Source organism: Furipterus horrens, unplaced genomic scaffold, assembly GCF_987537825.1.
Source record: "Furipterus horrens unplaced genomic scaffold, mFurHor1.1.pri manual_scaffold_2, whole genome shotgun sequence".
In the NCBI taxonomy this organism is placed as follows: Eukaryota; Metazoa; Chordata; class Mammalia; order Chiroptera; family Furipteridae; genus Furipterus; species Furipterus horrens.
The window spans coordinates 129,467,464-129,479,800 of record NW_028327172.1 but is presented as its reverse complement, the minus strand read 5'-3'; the positions used below and the strand labels follow the sequence as shown (position 1 = coordinate 129,479,800).

Here is a 12,337-nt window from a genome sequence, read left to right as displayed (position 1 = left end):
ATCTGCACTTCCTGGATCTGCCCCTGGTGGCGTCAGATCCTGTACCAGTCTGGGCCTAGACAGCCTGTTGGAGACTTCCAGGGATCTACTGCCTTTGTCTGTCTCCTTTAGATGATAATCTATTCAATCTGTGATTAGCTGTCAGGCTTAAGGACCGTGGGTGTGGCAGCTTAATTCCTGTAGGCAGGGCCTTTGCTTCCCCTCAGGCTGACGCCACTTGGCCGCGAATGGTCTGCCTGCAGTGTGAGGATGAGTCAGCACTGGGACCTGGCCGGCCGCTTCCCCAGCTCTCCCCTCAAAACCACCACACCAAACTCTCCCCAAGCATTTCCAGTCCTCTCTGTCTTCCCTCTGCTTGTGCCCAGGGTAAGTGGGGGCCAAAATATTTTTGTATGTGATCCGCTTAAGAGCTCTTTTTCTCCAGCTGTTTCTCTCCAGCTAGCAAGAAACCCTGTGGCTTTTCGCTTTTCTCAGCTGGATACTATTTTAGTTTCCATTCTGTTGCTGTAGGCTGGGGAGCCCAGCTGGGGGTTTGGACCCTGCCCTTCTCAGGGGGAACCCCCGGCTGCTGAGCTGTTTCTCAGTCCCTTCAGCTGCCACCTGTGTGAGCCCAGTCAGCCCTTCCGCGTCTCCGCACTCTCTACCGGTCACGTTGTGATGTAGCGGCCTTTTTTGTCTCTCCGTGGTTATAAGACTTCTCTCCAGCTGGTGTTCGGTTGGTTACTCCAGATGATTTCTCCAAAATTGCATTGTAAATCCAGACTAGTTCTGGGAGGAAGTTAGTGTAGCTTCCACTTACTCCTCCACCATCTTGTTTCTCCTATTTTTAACATTTATTATTTTTGTTCTTTTATAGTTGTCCCATTTTTTCCCAGTTGCCCTTCCCTGCCCCACCCACCCACCCACCCATTCCCACAGTCAATCCCCACCCTAATTCCATGTCAATAGGTCATTCATACATGTTCTTTGTCTAGTACCTTTTCCTTCTTTCCACCATCATTCCCCTCATCCCTCCCCTCTGATAGCTGTAAATCTGTTCCTTGTTTCCATGCCTCTGGTTCTACTTTGCTCATTAGTTAATTTTGTTTATTAGGTTTTTGCTATAGGTGAGATCACATGGTATTTGTCTTTTGCTGCCGGCCCTAGCATAGTAGTACCCTCCAGTTCCATCCATGCTGCTGCAAAAGGTAGGAGTTTCTTCTTTCTTTCTGCTGCATAGTATTCCATTGGGTAAATTTACCATAACCTTTTTGATCCAGTCATTCACTGATGGGCACTTAGGCTGTTTACAGCACTTGGCTATTGTAAATAATGCTGTTATGAACATTAAGAGTGCATAGGTTCTTCTGAATTGGTGCTTCAGGATTCTTCGGGTATAATCCCAGCAGTGGAATCAAAAGGCAGTTCCATTTTTAGTTTTTTTTTTTGAGGAAATTCCACAGTGGCTACACCAGTCTGTATTTCCACCAACAGTTCAGTAGAGTTCCCTTTTCTCCACATCCTCGCCAACACTTGTTTGTTGTTTTGTTAATAACAGCCATTCTGACAGATGTGAAGTGGTATCTTATTGTGGTTTTAATATGCATCTCTCTGACAGCTAGTGATATTGAACATCCTTGCATATGTCTATGGGCCATCTGTATGTCCTCCTTAGAGAATTGTTTATTCAGGTCCCTTGCCCATTTTTTAATTTGACTGTTTGTCTTTCTGGTGTTGAGTCATATGACTTCTTTATATGTTTTGGAGATCAAACCATTGTCCAAGGGGTCATTGCCAAATATGTTTTCCATATGATTGGTTCTCTTTTCATTTTGATGATGTTTTCTTTAGCTGTGCAGAAGGTTTTTAATTCGATGTAGTTCCATTTGTTTATTCTTTCCTTTATTTCCCTTGCCCTAGGAGATATATCAGCAAAAGTATTGCTGCATGGGATATCTGGAATTCTTCTGCCTATGTTTTCCACTAGGACTTTTATGGTATCATGGCTTATGTTTAAGTCTTTTATCGATTTTGAGTTTTTATTATATTTTTAAGTTGAAAATTTAGCTTAATGTCAGATGAGATCACCCTGCCCTTTGAGACTTAGGTAAAATTGGACCACATCTTACACCCAAAGTGACTGGAAGGTAAGGCCTATCCATGAGACCTGACTCCCCTTAACTCTTACCCCTGCAGAATTTTTCTTCCACCTCACTGCATATGATCTTCCTCCTTTGTTGACAATGATATTGTGATGAGGGACACAAGCCCCCTTTTACATGATTTTGTACAAATGCCAAACATGTGGGGCATTGCAAACTTTAATGATGTTCTGGAAGGGGGAAGGCAGGTGACATCATATAGCAAATGATTTAAAATCCATAGAATATAATGAAGACGCTGGCAAACAAGACAAATCCAAAGAGGCTCATAGCAAGACACACTATCATTAAAATGCAAAAGTTTGAAGACCATAGGAGGGTGACTCCGTCCCTCACCCTCCAAATTCCTAGGTGTCCCTCAATGTCTCCAGAGTCCTCTCAGCTCCCTGGGGCTCTGTGCTACCCAAATTGCCAAATGCTATTATTTTGCCATAAAGAGCTTCTTAGGAATTTTTAGATTAGCTTTATTGTGGTTTACTCACTTTCTATCTTTATAAACTCTCACCCAAATAGCAGTGAATAGTATGTTGCTTAAAAAATAAAAAAGAAGACAAGAGAGTGCTTTAAGTACACGTTAAGTACAGGATCAGCTAGAATCATTTGTTGTTTTAAATTATGCCTTCTCACATTCTCTTTCCTTCTCTCTCTCTCTCTCTCTCTCTCTCTCTCTCTCTCTCTCTCTCTCTCTCTCTCTCTCCTTGACCAACTGCATCCATTTATATTTCATTGGTGGGGAGTCTGCCATCTTCTGAATGAACTCATAAGCAGGAAGTTATGAATTACATAGAATTTCAGCATTTTAAGAGTGTTCATAAACATCTAAGTAAGACTGTCTAAAACTAACCTTGATTCTGTACTTTCTATGTCTCAGGCACTATCTAGGCATAAAGGAATAAATAAAGGCCACCCAAAGGAGAGTAAGCAAAGACTACTTACTCATCCAGAGCTTGTAATAGTGAAGGGACTGGCCACCATACAGAGACTCAAAGTGGGCAGGGAAGGGGAGTGCTTTCCAGGGGACAGAACAAGCATCCAGGTGTGTCCTGCTGGAGACAGCTAACTAGAAGAAGGCATCCTGTGTAACTGCTCAGAGGAGCACATTTGGCTTTCTCTGGTTGTTCCTAAGTTGGAGGCTGGAGCAAACTTAGGGTCCTGCCAGATATCAGTTGAGTCCTGAACTTTGGGGGCCCATTGCTGAAGAGGTTATGGTTTCCCTCTCTGGCTGGTGGCTGAGGACTGTGGCTCAGAGTTCTGTTGTTTACATGGTGTGGTCATTGTCTGTTTGTGTATTCAGTGTCTCACCAGGAATAAAGTTCCTAATGCTATCCCCATTTTATACATGAGAAAACTGAGGTAGCAAGAGATCCAGTAACTACTCTGAAGCCACTCAGCCAGTCAAGGACAGAATTAGGGTTTGAACACAAACAGTCTCACCCCAGAGCTGGTCCTTCCAGCTGATTCCACTAAGCATCATCTTGAGACCACGAGACCACAGGCCTTACCTAGTATCTGGCACAGACACGGTATCAGATGTAGGTTCATTGAATCAACAAATTTCAGGAGTTCCTTTCAAGGTTTCAGAGACTTGTAATCAGCTCTCACTTTTTTCTCTACCTCTAAAAGCCAGAAGTTGAGTTTCCAAAACACCTAAAATTTAGAACAGGGAATTGTGACCCTCATTCACACTACCATTCTAAAGCCACTCATCACAGGAGCAGCCCAGGGACATTTCTGGTTTATCACTGCCATCAAATAGCTAAATACCAGGTCTCTCTGTCATCTGTCCACAGGCTCTGCCAATCTGCTTGCTGACGTCCTATCTTTTTGTTATTATGACTTACATTTATCTTACAAAGGGCTGTGGGTTTCTCTGTTCCTGTCTCTCCCTGATAAGCATTCTGCTAAATGAAATACAATGAGGCTATTGGTGCAAATTACTGAGTAGATAAGGTTGCCTGACATTGGGGTCAATGGTGTTGTTAGCAATGGGAAGGTAGTTACAGTTAAACAAAAGATTGTTTGAATGAGGGAGCCTGCAAGTTACTGGCTGGTCACAGAGGGTGAAATTATAAATATGCTAATATGTCTTGCTATCATAATATGACTTTGTTGTTGATAAAATATTGAAAAATTATAATTATATCTAAATATGGTAGATACAGTGTGGTTGAAATTCTTACCTAATATTTGACTGTATTTTAAACTTTGATTCTGACAGCCATAATTTAGGGAAAAACTCTACTCAAGATTGGCTGTTATTGCTGTCATTTTTGGAATGAAAAATGCCTTTTTTTTATTTTGAGATCTTTTAAGAAAATTTTATTTATTTATTTATTTATTTATTTATAGAGAGAGAGAAAGGAGGGAGAAAAAAAGAAAAACATCAATGTGTGAGAGAAACATCGATTGGTTGCTGCAACCCAAAGGTGTGCCCTGATTGAGAATCAAACCAGCGACCTTTTGCTTTGCAGGAGGATGCTCAACCAAGTGAGCCACACCAGTAAGGACAAGAAAAAAATGTTTTAATTCAACTCATGATTAAAGTCATGCTAGGGTCAGCATGAGCTTTTCCTGTTCAATTTTTTTTACTTCCTTTTGAATGTAAAATGTACATACAATTTACAAAGAGGTGTATTTCCTATTTTAGACATCTATACATAGGCAGCCACAATATAACTTACAAACTAACATGTTTGGGTTAAGTATAGTTAATGTACTTAAAGACAAGACTTTTTTTTTTGCTTAATGTCTACAATGAACAGATACAACCCTTTACACATCCCTTTATTTATTTATTTAAGAGGCTAAATCTGGAGAAGAAACTTTTAAGATGGTTAGTTGCCCTGTTTTATACTCTACTACTGATCATTGTGATTTTCCTTGAATAATAATTTTTCTCCCTAAGGTTACCCTCCTTGTCTTTAAAGGGACTACATTAAGTCCATTTTTAATTTATCCTGTTCGTTTGCATAAACATAACAAGAGCAGCAAATGATCACTTATGATCTTTAGTTCTGCTTTGCTGGAACTTACCCAAGGAATATTTGGGGTGACCTTCAGTCTGTTCTTCAGGGCACAGAAGCTGTGCCACATATCTGGCATTCATCCTTGACTGTACACACCTGTTTTTTCCAAGTCTTTCTGGTCTTTCCTTGTGCCTTAAGGTCCCTTCTAGCCATCTTTCAGGAAAACAACCTTCGTTCCTTCCCTGGAAAGATTGCTGTGGACTGCACAACCAACCATGGTACCAGGCCTTTTATCTCATGGGCTTTTATTACCTTTGAAAGTCATTCCCAGTTCCTCAGGGCTTTCTGGTAACAATCTGAGCCCAAGTATGTTTCCTTTAGGCTTGACATTCCAGTCAAAGACTTGGTCAAAAAAAAAAAAAAAAAAAAAAAAAAAGAACCTCTGTTGACAACTGGTCTTATTAGTTCTATGCAAAGGAACTTATGTCATTACTTACTTGTTTAGAATGCCAAACTCTGGAGGGATCAAATAGGGAGAAAAATATACAACGTGAAGGAAAATCTTTGTCCTAATATTCACTGAACTGGCATTTCCATTCTTCATATTTTCATTTTTCCCCCACTAAAAAATTTTGGTTTGTTTTTCCATTACAGTTGTCTCACTTTTTTAGCCCTCTTGTTTCCCTGCACCCTGTCCCTCCCCTCCCCCACATTTAGTCCCCACTCAGTTGCACCTGTCTGTGGGTCATTCATATATATATATATTTTTTAACTTGACCCATCCCCTTACACCTTTCTTTTCCTCCCCCCCGCCCCCCTTGTTACTGTTAGTCTACTTCTTGTTTACAACCCTGGCTGGTTTGGCTCAGTGGACTGAGCGTCGGCCTGCGAGCCAAGCGTCACTGGTTCGATCTTCCAGTCAGGGCACATCAGAGAAGGAAAACTCTGACTCCAAAAAACCTCCGCTGCCTTGCGGCATACCTCTTCAGGGGAAAGGCTAAGGGAGTGAACCCCGACAGAAAATCCGGAGCCGGAGTCCCTAAGGTGGTTTGACGTTGTAGTCAACACCGGCAACTCCTGCGGCGCACCTGAAGCCAAGCTGTATTGACTCCGTCTTTCCCTTGGACCCTTCAGCTGCGAAGAGAGGGGGGGTCTGCTGCATGGGCAACAGCAGACCCTCCATATCACCCTGCCCAGGCTCTGTAGCTTCAGCTTCACTGGAGAGGACACTCCAGCGTCATCGCAAGATGTCGATTCAACACGGGAGGAGACAGATACCGTGTCACTCCCGAGTCGGACTGCACAGCCATTCTCAGCGGTGCAGATAGACTCTGAAGAAGCTACACCGTCGTCTCTCGAGACGGACGGCTGCCGACTTCTTCCGACTTCGACGAAGAGGCTAAGAATTAAAATTCTCAGAGGCTATTATCATACTTTCCTGTTGTTTCTTAGCAGGAAAAGGAAAGAGCTGCATGGGCCTCAATGTTCACATTATAAGCATAATGCCTAGAAACAGCCATAACTTCAGCAAAAATTACTTCCCCTCAGACTGTCATGAAAATTTAATGAAAGGCCTATGTGATATGCAAGGATTACAACTTCCAAATATTTATAATTAAAGTGGGGAGAGGGAATCATCACTCAGAACAACACACCAGAACCTATAATCCCATATGAGTTTTGTGACAACATTGGGACAAGTCATGTGAGTTTACAAGAAAGGGATCTGTTATGGGGATCAGTGGGGCAGGCTTTCTGGAAGATGAACACCTGGTCTGAAGAACAGGTGTTCCTTAGACAGACATGAAATAAGCACTGTGGTTAAGGAGATGATAGGAATAACAGCAACAATAACCACTGTGTATCAGGCAGCTGCCACATAGTAAGTATGCCATGCTTACACATATCAACTTAGTTAATTCTCATGGTAATTTCTAGCCCCAGTTTAATGTAAGGTGTTAACTTAAACAGTAGTGCCAGAGTAAGGGTCTGAATCTCTGTCTAGCTCCAGAACCCCTCCTAAAATGGCTGTGATTTACACAGAAAAAAGAAAAAAGCAGACATGGGAAATGATTTGGGACATAAACTGAATGATTTACTGATTTATAAACATGTTTCTTCCTGATGTCCTAATGACGAATACAATTTCCACTCAAAAACGCTTGAGTTATTCTGTCACTATGGTATGTCATTGGGTTTATTTCTGCATCTAGCTCAGAATTAACTACTGAATTAGAGAAGTCCAAGTAATATAATGTTGATTCAACCCAAATATCACTGCCAACATATTTGCTGAAGACATACCCTGGGGATGATAGATCCCAGTCATCTTGAGAGAAGGAGCTCTATCCAGATGCCTTACCTGGGCAGATGAGCCAATTTCCTTGATGCTCTGAGTGTGAGGTAGTAATGGCACTCCTGCCCACTTCTAAGAATGCCCTTGACTAACAAAGCCACCTCTTCAGCAGTGCCAGTGCCAGGGAAGTCATATTAGGAGAGAAAAATAGCAGTCCACCCTCCTGCCAAGAAGATAGCTCTGCAGTTACACTCCAGGGCCACTCCTTGTGGCCAAGGCCAGAGCTGGGCCCCTCCTGGGACACTCTCCCCAACTGCCCTGTGTGCCTGGGCTCCATGTAGGTTTTCCTGTAGGCAGCACCTCTAACACTGTGCATCACAATCCCTGTCTCAAGCTCTAGGACTCCACACCTCCAAGGGCAGCTCATGTGCTCAGGGTTGTCTGGGCACCAGGACAAAGCTCAGGCTCCACAGAAGCAGATTGAGGTTTTCACTGTAAATCTCTACTGTCAGTGTTTAACTTGACATGATCCCTGTGGTCCTAGAAAACAGCCACAGTTAAAAGTCCTCACCATAAGACTTAGATAAGACTTGTGGATGACTCAATCTGTACCTGGAACAGACCAGGGAACAGCCTCCCCAAACCCTACTCTTTGTCCTGTCAATGAATAATCAGTAGAGATGCTCAGCCCCACAGATCAATCTGGACAAAGTGCCTAACAACTTGACTTGACCAAACCTCAGCCAAACTTCTCTCCCCCTAGAACTCAGTTTTGACCTGACCTTTAAGCTTGAGCTACATCAAAATGAAGAACTCCCCACAGCCCATCTGAGAATCAGCTGACTATGGGGGAATGCCTTGGCAATGATACCCCTCTTGGCGCCAACACTGCATACTTGCCAGCTGTACTCCCTCCTCCCTGTAATAGGAAATTTTGCTCTGCCTGACCTTTAAAATCTTTATAGATGTTAAAGTCAGACCCTGCTCTTGATTGTAATACCCCCACCCTACCTTTATTGCAATAGTTTATTCAAATAAAGCTGCTCTTTACCTGGCTCTTGGTTTGCTTTTTATTTGATACTAGTATTTCTTTTGAAGTCAAATATAAGGAAACAGGATAGGGCCCCATATAGTGTCCACACTCATTTTGGGATTAGTCAAACAACTGGAATTCTCTTAAGTTTCCTGCCCACCTCGTAAACCATCAATAAATGTATTTCAACTCAAATGTTCAGTAAACTCTCACCATACAATGTATATTTTCACATCCTTCCCAGAAATCTTCCTTGAGAGCTGGTGCCCTTAATTTAAAAAGATTTGTTGTGTACCAAAATGGGTTCCTTTGAATGTATAAACATTAATTACAGTCCATTTTCCGGAGCCACATGGAGTGAAGCTCCCCGCTCCCCTGGAACATGGATACCAACACTTGACAGCAGACGTTAGGACTCTCCTTCATGTCTTCTCCAGGAAAAACCAGAAAAAAACTCCCTCAGACCCTTTCAGTGGATCAAGCACAATAGGACTGACAGGAGTAGTTATTGATCCGGATCAATGATCCAGATCATCCTGATCATTCTTCTCTGGATAGGTTTTAAGTTATCAGTGTCACTTCCTTAAAGTGGCCCAGACACATAAGTTATGGTTTGCTTTAACTTGCCTTATAAACATTCAAACCTTACAGTGTTAGCTCATATTAAGCTTATTGTCAACTAAAACTCCCAACTCTTGGGTGTGGGTGTTCTGGCCGAAGAGACCTCTTCAAAGCTGGACTTCAGCAACTGACTTTCTGTTGTTTTCTCTAAATGTAAACCCTGAGAAAAACCCTGTTACATTTCCCATCCTGGCCTTGATCCAGCATTGTAGCCTGTCAGGATTCCTGAGGTTGGGGAAGAGAGATTACAGTGTGAAAAATAAGATGAGGGCTATAAAGAAATCCAGGTGAAATAATTACAAAATGAAGAGGTCCCAAAATAAATGTGGAGGAAGCATTATTTTCAGGGACAAGGTCAAGAGTAAAAGTCACATGAAACTAAGTAATTGCTGAGGTAAGCTGGGGGGAGACATTCCCCTTGGGTTTGTCCAGTTGTAAAATGGGCAACATATTCCTTGAAATATTCATTGTTAAAGGCGAAATATCACTCAGCAGAACCATTCATTGTACAAAGAAGAGTCTCTCTTGGCAAAGCCATTTGTCTCTTTCATGTCTCCAATATGGATTTTTCAGTTGCTTTATATATGCCAGTCAAGTAGAAGGTAACATAAAAATAAACTGATCTTAACTGTGTTCTCTGTCCTGTATTAGACACTAAAACTGAATTATGTTTTCATATATTCCCAGTTGGCCGATAATTACTTTCAAGCCTTTTATTTATGAGATGCATCTAGGAAAAGACTACAAAATACATAAAATCCTTAAGCAGCAGTAAATAGACTAAAAATTATTAGATTTGCATCATTATTATTACTATAAATTTTTATGTTTCTATTTTAAATTTTCACAGAAGTCTAAGGGGATTTTCCATTTAATGAATGTTTCTGCCCAACAAAGTTAACAGCCAAAAAAAAAATCACTCCAATACATGAATAGACTCTTCTTTCCAGGCATAATTTGAATAAGCTTGGAGCATCACTTGCCCTAATACATGAACACAGGCCACCTTTTGTGTCTGCAGAAACACCCCCAACACTCAACAACTGCGATCTGAAAGGGTCTTGGGTTTACTTTCCTTCACTGTCATTTTCTTTTCTTGCTGGTTTATTCAGTTCATGTTTTAAGTACAGCTTTAATTTATTGTTCCAAATTATCCCCCAAAAGGGGAAAATTAAGGAGCAGGTGAGTTCTGATATTCTCCTATTGGTATATCAATCTGTGATAAGAACAGAACCCTCCTGTGAAATACCAGGATGGAAGACTATCACACATGAGTCCTGACAGATCAGAATACACAATAGTTTCATTTTTGACTATAAATCAAATGTTAGTGTAATTAGCACAGTCGCTTCTAAACACAGTTCTCAAAAATGTCATGATTTATGGGAAGAAAGTGTATGTTTATTGAGTGCCTATCAGCTCTAAGTTTTATAGAATTTGCATCCCAGTGATTCAACAGACACCAATGACAACTTTCTAAGACCTATCAAGTTAATAAACATATTGCATGCATCAATATTGTCTTGACATTAATACACTTAAATAAAACAAGAATTTTTAATAGAAACCATATTAAATACTCTTTAGTTTCCTCTTTCTGAATCATTAAACAGAAATGTGTTAAAGTTTATTTACCTAAGACAGGTATTTCTATTTAGAATTATCAAAACTGGCTCCAGCTCTATTTGCACATGAAAACACAAAATCTAGAGATGATAAGAGTTTTATCTAGAAGAAATATTATAAGTATCCTTGTGTCCCACCTTCAAGGAAATTTTGTATTTTATACAAAACCCATCTAAAGGAACATTCTGCCCGTTCCCTTGATACAGACAGGACTAGAATCTCTGTGCTTTTATTTTTGGCAATTAGAACTTTATTTTTCTTGCACATTTATTATTTGGTGACCTTCTGTTAGGAGGGAGTTTTAACTGCAGCAAATGTCTGTCATCCAATTTTAATTGTCATCCATGGGTGTCTATCCCAGAGCTGTGAGCTCCGTTAGTGAAATTAGCTGGCTAAAAAAGAATCACTTTGGGTCCAGGGTATACAAGAAGGCATGTTGCCTCTGGAGGACACCAGGAGCTCTCAAATGAGACAACAGAGTTCAAGAGAAGTTGTTTTATTTTGGATCTTATTCCCAGCCCTAGCACTTGACCTTGAGTTAACATCTCTCAGAGACTAGGGGTCCTTATCTATCAAATGAAGGATTGGAACATGTTCTCTTAAATGTTCCTGCCAGCCCTAACACTCTACACACTTAACCTGAGAAGTGACTTCACTCTTGGATTCAGCATAGTCATGGATTTTCCCCAAGAAGGAACAGATGGGAAACACACACAGCCTGGCACCAGTCCTCATCTAGGATATGAGACAGTCCCGTAACAATATGGCACATGGGGGAAACCAAAAGAAAGATTGATAAGGCTTAGAAAAGATGAGGGAGTGTTAAAATGTGGGCAGTAAATGGAATAACTACTAAAATCTATTTCATCGAAATCTATCCATGTCATTCTATTTAAAATATTGGTTTTACCCACATTCTTGCTGAATGAAGACAGGTAATTAGTCTGCACATTTGTAGGTAGTATAAATTATAGGCAATCTCCCAATACACGGAATATATACACAGTACGAAGGAAATTGAACCCGTTAAAATACAGTCTAACTTGATCACACGAGTGTATAAGTCTAGAATATATCTTATTTAAGCAATCTCAGTGAAGAAACAGGAATATGAATTATATTTATTGGGAACAAATGCATCAACAGGAATAAAAACCTAAAGTTAATTATTATATTAATACAAAAAGAAGTTTGAAACACTTTATTTTCACACAAAAGAACTGTCTGAATTAACCAAAATGTAGCTCTAGTAGGCATGATACAGAGATCTGATCAGATCACTGGAGAACAGGGAGGAGCCATAGAAAGAGGACATGATTGGCTGAGAAGCTGAACACGTCTGGAGTGCCTGGGATCATGGGCCAGAAGATTTAAAATAAAAATAGGGCAGAGAGTGGCTCTTGAGCTCTCTTCCTCAAGGATACCTGGATGATCGTGCTGCAGCTGCCTGTGTTTCCCAAAGTACGGGATTTGGGATGGGAAAAGTAACTCTGGGAGCAGCCCAGGATTGGGCTGGCATGGCAGAGGGTGGCAGGTTTATTTTTGGGGTGATATAGAGGGAACAGGCTCTGAGGTAGAAGCTTGCCATTCTTCCAAAATTGTGTTGTTTTTGTATCTTATATTGTTTTAGTTTGTAAACTAATCCTGTAGAAAT

At 41.0% G+C, this 12,337-nt stretch overlaps 1 long non-coding RNA gene across 1 annotated transcript; it reads left to right on the top strand.

Annotated features, from left to right (window-relative positions):
- Window positions 1-288: 288 nt before the first annotated feature.
- Window positions 289-8,441, top strand: LOC150019486 (uncharacterized). The gene is made up of 3 exons (XR_016509254.1): window positions 289-366; window positions 4,493-4,641; window positions 8,167-8,441. It is a non-coding gene; the product is annotated as an uncharacterized LOC150019486 (long non-coding RNA).
- Window positions 8,442-12,337: the final 3,896 nt, after the last annotated feature.